Source organism: Schistocerca nitens, chromosome 1, assembly GCF_023898315.1.
Source record: "Schistocerca nitens isolate TAMUIC-IGC-003100 chromosome 1, iqSchNite1.1, whole genome shotgun sequence".
NCBI classification, from domain to species: Eukaryota; Metazoa; Arthropoda; class Insecta; order Orthoptera; family Acrididae; genus Schistocerca; species Schistocerca nitens.
The window spans coordinates 1,088,815,606-1,088,831,959 of record NC_064614.1 but is presented as its reverse complement, the minus strand read 5'-3'; positions in this window follow the sequence as shown (position 1 = coordinate 1,088,831,959).

Here is a 16,354-nt window from a genome sequence, read left to right as displayed (position 1 = left end):
ATGGTATCATTAATTACTGATTTACACAAAAAAACCTCCTTCTGAACAAGTGGTTCAAATGGTTCTGAGCACTATGGGACTTGACATCTGACGTCATCAGTCCCATAGAACTTAGAACTACTTAAACCTAACTAACCTAAGGACATCACACACAGCCGGCCGGAATGGCCGAGCGGTTCTAGGCGCTACAGTCTGGAACCGCGCGACCGCTACGGTCGCAGGTTTGAATCCTGACTCGAGCATGGATGTGTGTGATGTCCTTAGGTTAGTTAGGTTTAAGTAGTTCTAAGTTCTAGGGCACTGATGACCTCAGACGTTAAGTCCCATAGTGCTCAGAGCCATTTGAACCATCTGACATCACACACATCCATGCCGAGGCATGATTCGAACCTGCGACCCTAGAGGTGGCGCGGTTCCAGACTGAAGCGCCTAGAACCGCTCGGCCAAAACGGCCGGCATTTGCGTAACAGTGCAGACAGCCTTTATTTAAGTTATAGGTAACGGGCTTCAATATAACAATAAATAAAGAAATAATAAAAATAACTGCACTATTGTAACCAAGCACGTGCCTCAAGTACGTCTTGTTGATGTGTTGTTACGACTGTCGCGTACCCTTGAGCTTGACCACTGATGTATTATGTAATTTAATTCCGAATAAATAGCGCTGCAGATAGAATTTCATGGAGACTTAACGCAGCGCAGGCACTACTATGCAGCATTCTATTTCCCCGGGGTTGTCGATGTCTCTTTTCAGATCTCCTGTTATAGTTACGACACAAATAAAAGTCCAGAGCTGTCTGGTGAGCATGCTGGCCTTTTGAGTTTCCCTGTCCATTAACCCCTGAATGTTCTGTAAAGAAGGTTGTAATCAGCTACGCAGAATGGGTGGGGCATCGGTCATGTTGATGTTCATGCATCCAGTTTCTTTTTTTAAATTATTTATGGTTTTTTTTACTTGACAAAATTTGAATTTATTTATACCAAGATGCATTTAGGGCTTAACAGCAGACACTTTTAGCTTCACTGACGCACTGATAAGGCACGGCATTTGCCATCTTGTCGACTTAAAATGCGAGAAAAACAAACTGCATGCTACAGTGGAGATGTCAGTATATTATAATGCGAGGGGGATGGGGGGGAGGAGGAGGGGAGAAGAGAAAATAAGGAAATGTGATCCATACGAGAGACCAACCTTGGATTTGCAACTGTTAATTCACCCACCCAAACAGCCTTTAACCTGTGCGAGCAAACTTTAAAGCTGCAGTATTTCCGGAACTGGTGCAGAGAAAGAATGGGTAATGCAAGAGTACCTAAGAGTATTACACTGTACTTATTATCCACAAAAATACTGAAGAGAGTTCAAGTAATTTGGTTAATGGATAGGTGCGCTTTTCGTAATGACATTCGAGAGCTTCTGATATAGTGGGACGTAATGGCAATATGCTCGTTTTGGTTTCCAGTTGAATGAGGGGACGGTAATGCTAATATGACGCCCATCGCGCCTGGAAAGTCCAGTTTAGAGTGTGTCTTCGTATTTAGCGCATTTTCACTTTCGTTTAGCTAAGAGATTAATTTCTCACATTAACATGCATTCTAGCATTAAGTTTCTGTTTTTAGAAATAAAGCAAATCTGGCCGTTGAATTGAACAAGTAGTAGCAGGAATAGCTTACAGGCAATTAGTGACTAGCAAATGTGTCCCTTTTAAGTGGCATGTCTCGTGTAAAAAAGAATTTCATGAAATTTATGAATTATTTAAGTATCCATGTGACGTGAGGAACATTACAGAGGATACTAAAACATTTACTGCAGTTCGTGCGTAACTTCTGACTATAATGATGATGAAAGTTTTCGAAATGTCATAATTTCGACTAGTTATTACTAGTTTTAATAACCGAGGAAAATTTATCCTCGTTTTACAAAATTTTGTATCTGAAGTAACTATATCTTCAGGTGACTTCCAGTAGAATTAAAGCATCTTATATTTAACGTAGTGTTAATTTTCTTTTAAACAAGATTCTACCAAATAACGTATAAGAATAACACAAACTTTCCTTACCACTTAAGAAACGATTTTGTCAACTGTAAATAATTTCTCGACACTTGCTCAGAACATTTCCGGAAATAACTGGACAAGAAGCCCTTTCACATGTTTGGAGAGTGATTCCATCTACTATATTTACTACAAGTTTTCAACTTGATTTATGAGAAACTGCCTGTCACTCCACCTACAACATTCCACTCAAACGATTTACAAAACGTTCTTTCAGAGTTTACAACACTGGCCGCCTGATGTTTATTGAACAAAAGTTATTTAGATTGTTCCTTTAATTAGAATTATGTAAGGAAGACAACTGTCAATGAATCTTGTAAAGTTTTAAGAAGTAAAATCCCAATTATAAAGTAGATCAGAGCGCAGCCTTACTGGTATGAAGCCATTGTTTGGTCAGAAGAACTGACACGTAACAAAAGAGATTATCTGATACACGTGGTGAGGACTAATCTTTCTTTAAGTGACACTTGTTATTACTACTAGTACTGCTACTACTACCATTACTCTTGTGACGGAATTGTCGAATTATACAGCTTTTTCATCAACGTTATCCTAGTGTAGCGAATCTCTACACACACAGAACAATTCATAATCATATCATCTGTTTGTTGTTAGTAATGTAATGGATGTTTGTTTGCTAGTGCAGCAACAAACAGCTGAACATCGTGCTCTGATGTACAAATTAGAATACTAAGTTGTATGTTTTCGAGAACTGACATTGAGTAACCCATGCTGTGTGTAAATACAGTTAATTACTTATTAAATTCTGAGTCAGATAGCACAGTTAGAGCACTGGTTAATTTTTTTCGCTTTGCAGAATATGAAATATTACAATAGCAGTCTTTCAGAATCGCATATGTAAGTAGTATTTCCAATAATTCCTTTTTTTCACCAAAAGTATAATGATTTGTTACATTTCATTATCAAGCTTATATAAGTTTCTAACCTTGCCTTGCCGTAAGGGGACCACGAATTCCACAAATCTTTGACTTCAGCGACCCGAAAGAGCTTAAATACTACAGATCACAACATAATAGTGGAGATTTGGTAGCAGATATGAAAGAGGAGACGTTTTTTTTAACAAATTAAATAAATACTGGTAACATTTCGGTGAGAACTTACCAAGTTAGAGATTTGAGTTTGTGGATCTAGAATCCGATTTGCAAAAGATGTAAGAGGCTGATTTTCTACAGTATGTATCATTGCCTGTTGTCCTTTCAAGTCTCCGATTCTTCATGAGACACTGACAGCAGACGCCTCAGTTTGGGCGTAACATAGTAATTGGTCTCTAGCGAAAATATTAGTTAAAACTTTTCGGTTTTTCCTCTTCACGTTATATATTTCTCAATAAAATGATGGCAATCGAAGATATATTCAATTTGGAAACTGCGTCACTCGACAATTACGAACAATCTGTTTTACTTTCAGTAGAATACGCAGTGGTTTATTGATATGAAATTTAACGACAGACAAGTTGGAGTTTCTTGTATAAAAGTGATATTTTAGAGCACAGGTCCTCTGAAAACGACTGAACTCCAGATGCTTTGCTTATTTAATCCGTAAATGTAACGACTGGCAACTCATAAGTGTTGTATAGCAATGCCAAGACCTTATCCATTCATACATCATACGTAAATACTGTACTTTTCGCCGTACAGCAGACTAATAAGCATCAAGGATGTACCCAAGTGAAATATTTTAACAGAGATAAATTCCAAATGGGAATTAAAATTTAGGGAGAAAAATAGAAACTTAAATATTTGCTGCGAAACACGCAGAAGATCAAATGAGTGGAAGAAGAGTATGTTCGAAAGAGCATTTAAAACGGACGTTAATGAACGTACAACGAGGATAACGAAACGTACTCGAACGAAATAACGTAATGTTGAGAGGAGAAGACTGGGAAATGAGAAGCTAAAATTGGTAGAGCAGCATTTCTATTTGGGTAGCTAAATAATTGCGATGAGCGAGGATAAAAACGCAGACTGACAATATAAAGACAAGCGTTCCTCAAAAAGATAAATTTTTAACACCTGGTATAAATTTAAGCACTATCGAGTTCTTTCTGAAAGTATTTTCCTAAAGTAAAGTCTTGTATAGAAGTGAAATGTGGACGATAAGCATTTCAGACAAGAAAAGAACTTTTTAAATGTCGTGTTACAGAAAAACGCTGAAGGTGGGTAGATCGGATAAGTAAAGACGCGGTGCTGAATCTAACTGCAAACAAATGAAATTTGAGTCACAACTTGACTAAAATAATGGATCGGTTGATAGGGCACATACAGAGGCATCAACGAATCGTTAGTTTGGTAAAAGAGGTAAGTATGGAGAGTAATAACTGTAGAGGGACAGCAAGACTTGACTACAACTGCAAGGTCTTCGTATGTTTTCTGCCACTGAAAATATTTCACCTATACTGTATTGGGACAAAGATGCATAAGCGAGCTGCACGAGTAGAGGACAAAATCTTTGCCTCTGTGCTTAATGTAATCTGTGGTGTGCTTCGTCGTCAGTTGTTCAGCGCTGCGACACTCTTATTAGGGGCATAGCAGTGAGCAGATGAGTTTTAGAGGAGATATGATATTTGTGAATCTGGGGGGAATTGTGTGGGATACTTTATTATGGAGATGAAAACTTCTTTGTAAAGATACTTTCTCGACTGTATAGATGGAGAAGATTTTTGGAGGAATATTTCAAGATAACCAATGGACATGTAGGAACGAAATGTTTGTTTTTGAGAACTATTAACTGGAAGAAATCCTTGTCTCTAAGATAAGAAATAATGTTTACGATTGGTGTTAATTTGATGTCTTTGTTTCATTATGTCATAACTAATGCAATTACTTTAAATGACAGTAATTTTGGTAATGCGTGAATTTCGTAACTGTTAGAGTCTTCTCACGTTGCACAGTCGTTTTCTTTACACTAATCAGAGTTTAATTTTTGAAGAACTATTTCCCTTAAAGTAAAACCATCCTCCATCATTCTTATTGAAGTTTTAAATATATTGTCGTGTGTGCATTGCATCTTATTCCATATGCAGCCACAAATTGTTACTGACAAGCAGAGAAAAATATAGGAGTGAGTAGGTTAATTTTTTTTGGGCTCTGCGTTTTCTGATTTCAGTTTGCTTTCGAGAACATCAATACACCAAACACAAAACAACATGCTGAGCACGACGTAAGGTACTTTTCTTTCAGGTGTGAAATCATTTTGCATTCTTGTGAGCAAACAGTACGTAGTCAGAATTTCTAGGTGTTCTGCTAAGTAAGCAGATTAATTTACAGTGAACACTGAAGGTTATCATAAACAGTTATTTCCTTCCGAATTGAGCAGTGTTTTATTTTGTGGATGTTTCAAATCAGGCATTGCGCTTGCTGTTACGTAACCTTCATAACGTACTTCAGTATTGAGTTTCAGTTAAATAGTTTTTCACAGAGTACACATTTAGTTTCTTATGGGATTTAATTAGATTCATTTTCATTATATCAAATTCAGCACTTCACTAAGATTAAAGTTTTGTTTCAAGACGCTGCTGACAAGCGCAATTTAGGACCATCCAACCGTCAGTATTGCTCAGGAGTTGAATGCGATATCTTAAGGGCACGTTACACGAAGAGGTTTTTTGTAAAAGGATATTCATTATTTCATATACAGATAAATTACATAGAAAGCTAATACAGTAAGGAGATTCAAATGGATGCAGGTTGCCGTTGTTGAGATGAAAAGGCTTACCCAAGATAGGCTAGCGTGAGATCTAGATGGAACTAGCCTTCGGCCTGAAGACCACAACAACAACAAAAACGCCGAACGAAAAGTTTTCAACAACAAACAAACACATATTCGCCTTCTCTAACTTCGGGTGATTAATCAGAATGAATTACAGCACATTCAGAAGCCATGCTCCTATTATTTTTTGTTTTCCTAAAATTCCCACGCCTTCTCGAACTTGCAAATGATTACTGATTAATCGCACACGTAAATATGTTAGCGACCCTGCTTTATCACGCGAACCTCGAGGTTTGTAGAGGCGATTTGTTACTTCACCACATGAGTCCATTCCGATTTCGGTAACACATCTGTCGTTGCGTTCCTGCCTCATTTTTGTTGGTGAATGCAAAATTGCGAACCTTAGTAACTAACCTGAACTCCAAAAACTTCCTCCTCAATAAAAATAAAATAAAAAAATAAAAGTAATAATAAAAATACCGGTGACTGCCACAACAGCTGGCATAAAATAAGGTATTTTGTATATTGTGGGAGCATTAAACTTCAAAACGGACGGACACACAACTTCACAAATATACTTCAATGTGAAACAGGCAGCCAATAGCACCAGTAAAAATGAATGGCAAATACTGTTTTCTTGACTAACGTAAGAACAAAAGAAACTAATTTCTGTAACGAGTGAACTTCTTAGGTTGCACAGTCTTTTTTTTACACTAACCAGAGTTTAATTTTTCAAGAACTCTTTCCCTTAAAGTAAAACCATGCAAACTACGTCGTAATCATGTCATCTGTCGTTGAAAAGCAAAGTGCATGAAAATCTTCATAATGTCAAACGTGTTTTTGTATACAAGCCCTCTACAGATGGAGCACAAGCGGTTTCAAGTTCGGATTCCACGTTCCTACGTTTTTAATCGGCCCTGCATTCTGTAGACTTCCCCGTTAACAACCGGTTTCCTTTCCTAGATCTTTCCTCTCTTTATGTCCACTCTAAAATAGAGGGCAATTAGCGTGCCCATTATCTATCTGGGTGAATGGAAAATTATTATTTACAGCACGGTAAAGACGGGTGAGAATCAGGCTGTTAAGGCTAAAGGCCACAGCAGACAAGATAACGTCAACAGGATTAAATACTTGCGTGTTGGATGCTTACTATCGCACTACGGATGGCTTCAATATGTTATTTCTGCATTGTTACTGAAAGATAGTTGCGAACTTTAACGGTATCCTGCGATACTCACAGGGAACTATATAGCACGCAGTCAGACATACGACCTAATTCCACAAGGCAAATGGCTCTAAGCACTATGGGACTTAACATCTGAGGTCATCAGTCCCCTAGACTTAGAAACTACTTAAACCTAACTAACCTAAAGACATCACACACATCCATTCCCGAGGCAGGATTCGAACCTACGACCGTAGCAGCAGCGCGGTTCCGGGCTGAAGCACCTAGAACCGCTCGGCCACAACGGCCGGCAATTCCGCAAGGAAAAAGATACACTGCGTCTAGGTAAATATTAATAACATTCGGGGGAACATGTTTAATTTTGAAATAGGTAATCCAAGTGCAAAATTTATTTTGTCTTTCGTAATCAGAACAACATATACTGCGCAAAAGAGTAAAAAAACCCGTTCTTTCTATCGTATGCACCTCTTTAATTATATGTAGTGCTTCATCCTTCACTGTTTGTCTCTACAGCTTTTCTCCCGATCACAATAAGGACTCAGTCCTTGAGCTACATTATTAAAGAACAGCACAATTCAGGCAGTTAGATCTGAGTTGTGTATTTCTTTCTCGTGATCCAAACTATCACAATGACTTCATGTGCATGCAATAGTTGTAACACGCGTTATTTGGTGTTTCATGTTACGATTTCACACGTTGCACCCAGTTTCTCCACGTCTACTGATACGATATTTTATGACTTCATAACTGCTCTGATGAAATATACCTCTGACGAAAGTCATTCAAAGCACTTTCTGTGCTGCTTAGGAATACGTATTATGCTCATAATACGTATTATCCTCAGCTTAGACTCCTTCAGAACACACGCATTTTGATATCCAACGGTACGTAATATTGTGGATCATGCTTCCTGCTCTAGAACTACATCAGTGTGAGTGAACCGCAAACTAATGGAAGTAAATACTGTATTTCTAAAGTAGCCACATAATAGTCTTGTACTAAGGCATGAACGTTTACGTGCGGTGCTTTCATAGCAATCGCATCGATGTTTACCACACTTACAATGCTTCTATCAACGCAAATAACGGGTGTTCAAAAAGTCTCTCCGCAGCGCTGTATGGTTGTTAGCCGCGAGTGCCTTATGCCGCAGTGAACATACCGAAATGAAACTCAGTGAAATACAAGTTATTAATTTATGGAATATTCATTTTTACTGAGATAAACTAAACAGTGGAATGTTGGGAGAGTCCACTTGAAGGGAAGTAACCCAGGCAGGCGAACAATCATACGGCACGCGCGGCTAAAAATCATACTGCACTGCGGAGAGACTTTTTGAACACCCCGCATCTCGTAATAATGACCAGTGCCGGAAAAACTCTCGTTTTCGTGCGCTGACCACATACGAGAAGTTTTATGGTTTTACTACATTAGTTCATCGTTTTGTTGCAAACAAGAAATGAATTCCTTGAATACTGGGCGAGTTGGAAACGTGTATATGAAGTAAATTAATGATATTCCATACATCTAGCAATAGTATAACCCGGAAATCGTATTTTGGAAGGTACAACAAGTGAATCTCGTACTTGTCCCATCTTTGTCCACCACGCACCGCTACGTCATCGTTTTCTCGCTATCAAAAGACGCAAATGAACGTGTTCTGACGTCAGTGCCATCTAACTCTTGGCTGTAATACACACATAGCTATAAACAACTAAAACGACACTGTATAATCACACACTCTAGAACTTCCTGGTTTCCTGCACTGGAAGCACAAATGCCATTCTGAAAAGGCACCGTGAACAATTTAGTGATAGGGTAGTTCGAATCTGAATCGACAGAAAACCAATGCCAACGACAAAAGTTCAGGTATTCCTACCGACATTACAGGTAGAAGAGGAAATGATAGAGAACGTATACGACTATACAGAACGGGTAGTTCAGTATGTAAAAGGAGACGGTAATCTAATAATCATGAGGCACTGGAAACCAGTACTGGAGGAAGGAACAGAAAAAAAATAACTATGGGGGAATGCGACTTTGGTAGCAGGAATGAGAGAGAAGAAAGAGTCAGTTCTGCAATACATTTCAATAAGGAATAGCGAATGTACGGGGCAAAAATCACAAGAAGAGAAGAGATACTTTGAAACGACCGGGAAATACAAGAGGATTTCGGCTTGTTCACGTCTTGGTCAAACACAAGCTCCGAAATCTGATACTGGAATGTAAGGCGTACCCAGGAACGAATACAGACCGTGATTCACGTATTAGTAATGCCAACGTTTAGGTGATTCGCCAGGAAGTATTAACGTGCAAAAAAGTACGTACTGTAGTGCTGATGAATGATGAGCTGTGTTTGGAGATCTTTGAGGACATAGATAGAGCGGTAGTGAAGAACACAGTAGGCAGTTTAACTGAAGAGAAATGAATAGATCTAAAAAGGGCAATGAAACAAGTTGGACACACAAACAGATACAAAAATTTAAGTGCGAAGAAACCATGAGTAACAGAAGTACTTATACTGATTGATGAAAGAAGTCAATATAAAATTCAAGGAAATTCGAGAATACAGAAACATAAGGCACTCCGGAATGAAATAAACAGGGTCCGCAGGGTCGTCTAGGAGAAATGTCTGCAAGAAAAATGGGAGAAAATCGAAAAATTTTGGTTCCGAAAGGATCGATTGAGCATACAGAAAAGTCAAAACACCATCCGGTGGAATTAAAACTATGGGCGTCAAGATTGCAATGGAAATTCTGCTCTTAAGTGCACAGGGGAGGGCGGGCACGTGGGAAGAATACAACGAAGGCCGATACGAGGCGGAGGACTTCGGGGATGACGTGACTGAGAAAAACTTGGGAGTCGATATGGAAGACACAGCAGATCCAGTCAGCTTTTAATAGAGCTTTGGAAGACTTGCGAAGAAACAAGGCACTTGGGACTGACAAAATTCGTTCGGAAATTCTGAAATCACTGGGGGAAGGGGGAAAAAACTGACTATTCAAAATAATGTGTAGAGCTCTTGAGACACAGCGTCAGATTTTCTGAAAAACAGCATCCACACAATCGCAGAGATATCGAAGGCAGATAACTGTCGCATAATCGGCTTAACGGCTCATGAATCCAACTTTCTGACAGGAATAATTCACAAAGAATGAAAAAAATTGAGCGTCTGTTAGAATGCAGCCAAACTGCTTTTTGAAGAAGTAACGGCACCAAAGAAGCAATGCTGACGTTGCTATTGATAATGAAAGCAAGACATAAGAAAATTTGTGGCATGTTCATAAGATTTGTCAGTCGATCTTGAAAAAGTGTTCGACAATAGAAAATGGTGCAAGATGTTCGATATTCCGAGAAAATCAGGAGTAGGCTATAGGGAAAGACGGATAATATATAATATGTACAAGAACCAACAGAAATCATTATGTATGGAAGACCAAGAACGATGAACCCGGATTAAAAAGAGAGTAAGATAACTACCACGCCTTTTGCCGTTGCTGTTCATTCTACGCATCGATGAAGTAATGAATGAAATGAAATATTCAATGGAGATTTAAATTAAAAATAAATAGAAATCATGGTGAGATTCGCTGAAGACATAGCTATCCTCACTGAAATTACAGTGCGTCCGTGTTTAATGGAATAAACAGTCTAATGGATAGAGAATACGAATTGAGTAAACCGAAAAAAGACGAAAGGAATCAGGAGTAGCAGAAACTTGATTAACGACAAACTTAACATCAATATTCGTGACACGCAGCAGAAGCAGTTGTGGAGATCAACTTCATTCGTAAGAAAATAGCACACGCCGGACGAAACAATGAGGGCATAAAAAACACACTAGAATAGGCAAAGAGGGCATTTCTGGTCAAAACAAGTCTGCTAATATCACACATCGTCCTTAAAGTGAGGAAGAAATTTCTGAGAATGTATGTTTGGAGCACAATGTGGTATGATAATGAGACATGAACTGTGGGAAAACCGGAAGAGGAGGGATTCGAGGCATTTGAGAAGTGGTGTTACAGAAGAATGTTGAAAATTAGACAATCTGATAAGATAAGGAATGACGAAGTTCTTCGCAGAATCGGTGAATAAAGAAACAAATGGAAAAACACTGACAAGAGTAAGGTGCACGATAATATGGCAGAGACTAGAATACATCGACCAAATAATGGAAGACATAAGGGCGTAAGTGCTCTGAGGCGAAGAGGTTGGCAAAAAAGAGAATTCGTGGCAGCCGCATGAAACCAGTCGAAGGACTGATAATTCAATAAATAAATAACATAAAATAAAATGAAAATAAAGAGGAAACCAGTGCGCAGTATCAAGTTTTATTCCATTCTCTTAGAGTGAAATGTAGCTCGCTGTGGGCTTTAGTTTTACTCTGATGACACTACAGATGATAGTTGCCTTCATCACTTCATTTCGTACAAGGGAAATGGTTAGTGATTAGGGAGAAACTTTACAGGTTACTGAAAACTTACTAGGTTTCTGAAAATCGATCAAACCCGTATGTGAACCGATTAATGTCGAGTCAGAAAACAGGAAATTCCGCGGATAACTAAACCACCTAAACATATTAAAGTTTTTTCGACTGTTTTGGAATTTAAAAATTTTTTGGTGCCAGAAGTGTTTTAGGTATGTGCGACAGACCACACAGTTACAGAACACTTTGCAGATTACAATACCCACAAGAAAGCAGAAATCTGTAACATGGCAACTATAGAAACTAATTGTCAAAGTGGCTGTGGCAATCACGGTGATTGCTAACAGTGGTTTCATAATAATGAGTACGCGCTGTTCGTGAAAACGTGTACTCTAATTAAAGGAATTATAGAGTTATCAGTGATAGTTTATATTCTCATGTAAGTTGAAATGTTGAGCAAGTGGCGCTGATAAACCGCTGTAGTAATGTATGAACAAAAATAAAGTGTATCGGGACATAACGTAAAGATAAGCACTTTTGGCTTGCGACATGAATGTCATTCAATTCACATTATTTGCATATAGTAAGCCACTCTGTTAACGTCCAGAACGACTTGTTCTTCCTTTAGAAGATAAATCTGTAAACTATTATAAAGATTATAATATCAACAAGGGCAGTAGTAACAAACCTATTTTCAAGCTGGTGTGTAGACGCTCTGAGACTGAAGGCATAATCGAATATTTGGAAGAAAATTGTCAACACAATCCTGAGGATAGCAAGCAAAAATAAATCAAAGAACCATCTTGAAAGGTCGTACATTCGAGATGTTGACTTCAACAACATACGGAAAAAAAGGAAAGACAGTTGAGGTGGCGATCGGTTTAGATTTAGGAAAGAGCGAGGCATCAGAGAGGCAGCTGTGAAGTTACGCTTGATAATGGAAGCAAGAACTAAGAAAATTCAAGAGACGTTCGTAGAATTTCACGGCCTATAAAAAGCATTCGACAGCGGTGCAGCTTTGAAATAGCCAAAAAATAGGTATAGGCCTGTATAGGGTAATATGAGTAATATAAAATTCGTACAAAGGTCGAGAGAGAAAATGATTAATCTAACACCAAGAGGCAAGCGCTTGGATTAAAAAGGATGTAAAGCAAGAGATCGCTCTTCCTTCCCTACTGATCATCCTGCAAACCGAAGAAGCATTGAAGAACGTAGAAGATAGTTTGAGAAGTGGTATAAACATTCAGGGTGGAAAGTTGTAACCGATGATGACATTGGTATCCTCGGTGAAAGTAACGAAGAATTACACGACCTGCTGAATGCTATGAAGAGGCTACTGAACACAGAATACAGATTGAAAGTAAACGCCGGACGGTGTGGCCGTGCGGTTCTAGACGCTTCAGTCTGGAACCGCTACGGTCGCAGGTTCGAATCCTGCCTCGGTCATGGATGTGTAGGTTTAAGTAGTTCTAAGTTCGAGGGATCTGATGACCACAGATGTTAAGTCACATAGTGCTCAGTGCCATTTTTTTGAAAGTAAACCCAAACAACGAACGTATGAAGAAGCGGAAAAATGTGATTAGCGTCGACCTATCCATCGAAACTGGGGACATGTAATAGAAGAAATCAAGTAATTCTGCTACATTGCATGCAAAATAACTAATGATAAACAAGCATGAAGGACGTAAGACACAAACGCAGACAAGAAGATTGTTTCTCCCAAAAGTAATTCTACTAGCATAGAAAACAGGAAGCTTCGCAGGAAAGAAATTTCTTAGAATGTACGATTTGAGCGTAGCGTCGATTTGAAGTGAAACATGGAAGTTGTGGAAATAGTAAGAGAAGGCCTGGGAAAAATGCTGAGACAGTCTGAAACAACATAATAACTACAACGCATTGAACGCTATAAAATTTTATGTATGCTTATTATACGATGCATTTAGAGGGCGTTTTCACGCGTTCAAAATCTTGCAAACAGTAGATGCAGAAAAACAGATATGTACCATCTTTGTTTCCGTAAGCCTTTCAATACTTTAGCTCTTCTTCGTATAACAAAGACACGGAGCACGCATACAGACACGTAATTGGTTAGAACGCAGCTTGACTGACAGAACTGCAAGAGATAGTATATGTTCAAAAGAAAGTAACAGATAACATGACAGCAGATACGTAATCTCACAAGAAAAGCTTAAAAACTGAGATATTTTCTTTGAAAATGCCATAATAGCACCATCAAGAGAGACATTTACCCACAGGTTTTATACGACACGCTTCTCAAGATGAGCTATTAAACCTTGAAAAGTGTCATCTAATACTTACAAAGTAATTTTTCACTCATTACAGCCTGCTGTCTTTTGTTGTATAAGATCTATATCTTAATTCCAAGAGTTACCGTAATTTGCTTGTGAAGGCGAGTGTTCAAGAAAGAAGTACGCGAGCATTGTAATTGCAGTTTGAGTTATAGACAGTGAAAATAGATTTTTGATCGACAGGAGCGCCAGAGGTACATCTCAGATGATTCCACAAGTGCCCGGAAAACACGCAACACAGGGAAAATTGTCCCTACTTCTGCATCGCTAATAAATGAGAGACTAGCAGGGCAGGTGACACAAGAAACATTTCACAAGAAAATTATCTAAGTGCTCATTTGGAAAGTTAAAGTGTCGATTTCTTCCGAGTAAAAGAAGTTCTAGCGATTTCCAGTGTAGTTGCTCACTCTGTGATGATAAAGCTCTAAGCCAATGCCTGGGATTCATTTAGATTACAGGTAGTATAAGCAAAATGGACAGAAGGAAAATTTCTGCTATATTTAATAAAGGTCCAGCGATGTGTATTTTGAGGGTACGGCAATAGCTTAATTTTTACGATTTTTAGGGTACTTACAGTAATATTTAATGTAAGTTTAAATAGGCCATATTTTGAAATATCGCTTGTATATCTTGAGGGAAAATCAGCATACTGACACAATAAATAATACGGTCCCTGAATCATGCCACACATATATAGGATGTGATAAAGGTTTTGGGCTCTCCAAAGAGGGAAATAAATGCTTCAAACATGTATTTGTTCCCCTAAGAGGACGGAAGCAGTGAATCACGTCAGCTGGAAGTTTTCCTTAATGGAAATGAAAACAGAAAGCTGTCTTTCAATTAAAGGCACGTGCAATCGCGAGGATAAAGTTACTGAAGAGACAGGGGGAAACAGAAAACAAAAGAGCAATACCAAGTGGATTTCTATCAGCACAGAAAACCCTCTACAGTACACTTCAAGTATTCACTAAAGCGTGATCTTCAGTTTATGGAAGCGGATTTTAGGAGGTACAGTATTATCCCTTAATCAATACCTCTTCTGCAGCCTTGCATGAAGGTGAGTTTCAAGTAAAATTTGAGGAATGGAAAAATATTCAAGCGATCCTATACTTCTCCACTCTCGTCTGAGTTCTATAACAATTCATCCTATTATCAGACAACATCTACCATGGTTATAAGAAGGAGGAGTGGCGAAAGAATAGCAAATGGTCGACGGAGGAGACGGAGAAGATTGAAAAATGCACAATAATATTGTACAGCATCGTGGAAAGACATTCTTCAGAAGACACCACTGAAGTAAATGATAACGATTCTGTAGATACTGACTCTGATTATAGAAAGTGACCAAGGACACACTCTAGTACGTGCTGGAACAACGACAATATTTTTTGTTTCGGTATTTTAATTTTATTTGTTAGTTATTTATTGTTTTTGAGCCTGTTATGTGAATTTCTCTTTCTTTACTCACATATCTTCGTTTTATAATGAACATGTATTATACTATGTATATCATGTGGTTTTACTAATAAACCGTAAAAAATATAGCACAGTACCTGCAAGGTTTCTGCACTTATATCTGTATAAGTCTTAAAAGTTTAAGACACAAGGGATATAGATATTTTTAAAATATTATAAAAAGTAATGCAGGGGCATTACAATCTATAACCGTTCCTACAACTATACACAGAGTAATTGACCATTAGGAAAAATATATTGCCGTTTCGTTAGGAGCTGACATAGTTTATAAACAGACATTCAATTTTGGCAATCGTTTACTCAGTTTCCTTCAACAGGCCATTTGTACTCTCAGTCCTCAAATGATCTACAGCAGTCCACCTACTTTAAGCAGACTCTCTGATCTGGCCAGAAACCAGCGCCGCAAACAGTTACTGAATCAGCTGGTTCCTGTTCGCCACCGTAGTTGTGTGGACAGCGCGCCCGCTTGTCATTTTCTCCTGTCAGAGACAGCGTGTTTGTGTGGTCTTCATCCTTATTTCATCCTCATCGACGTGCAGGTTGCCGAAGTGGCGTCACCTCAAAAGAGTTACACCAGGCGATCAGGTCTCCCCGCCGGGGGGCCCTCGCCACAAGAGATTTCATTTCCAGCTGGTTCCTAGCAAGTCCCACCGATAATCTTATCCATAGGCAAAATGTGATAACAGTCTAAAGATAAAAAAAAGGCATAGAACACGCACAAAAAACCTTCACACTTATAGTTTCAATCAAGAAGTAAACGGTATTTTAATATTAGACGCCGCTAAGTCCATCTCGTTCACTTAGCACCAGACCCAATAACAATAATCTTGAAACAGCACGTCGGTGCCACAAGACCAGCGTCAATTATCCCACAGCCTCGAGACTGCTCTATAACAGCTCTATGAAATTGTTTGAAAATCTACACCTTCAAGCCAATAAGCGTCTGGAGAACAATTTAGGCACTTTCATTGGTCAGTTCACGCTGTCGCTAACAGAACGTCTCTTCTAGCTGTTGCTTCCTGCCACGACTTTTCTAAAGTTTCTTTCCTAGAGGCGCTGGAAAGCAACTCCCGCCACAGAGATTCACAAACCTTCACGCGAACAGACAACTCACTCAGAAGAACGACCAACCCTCCTACTGTATCCACATCAATAATCCGCAAGTAATTTTACATTGTGT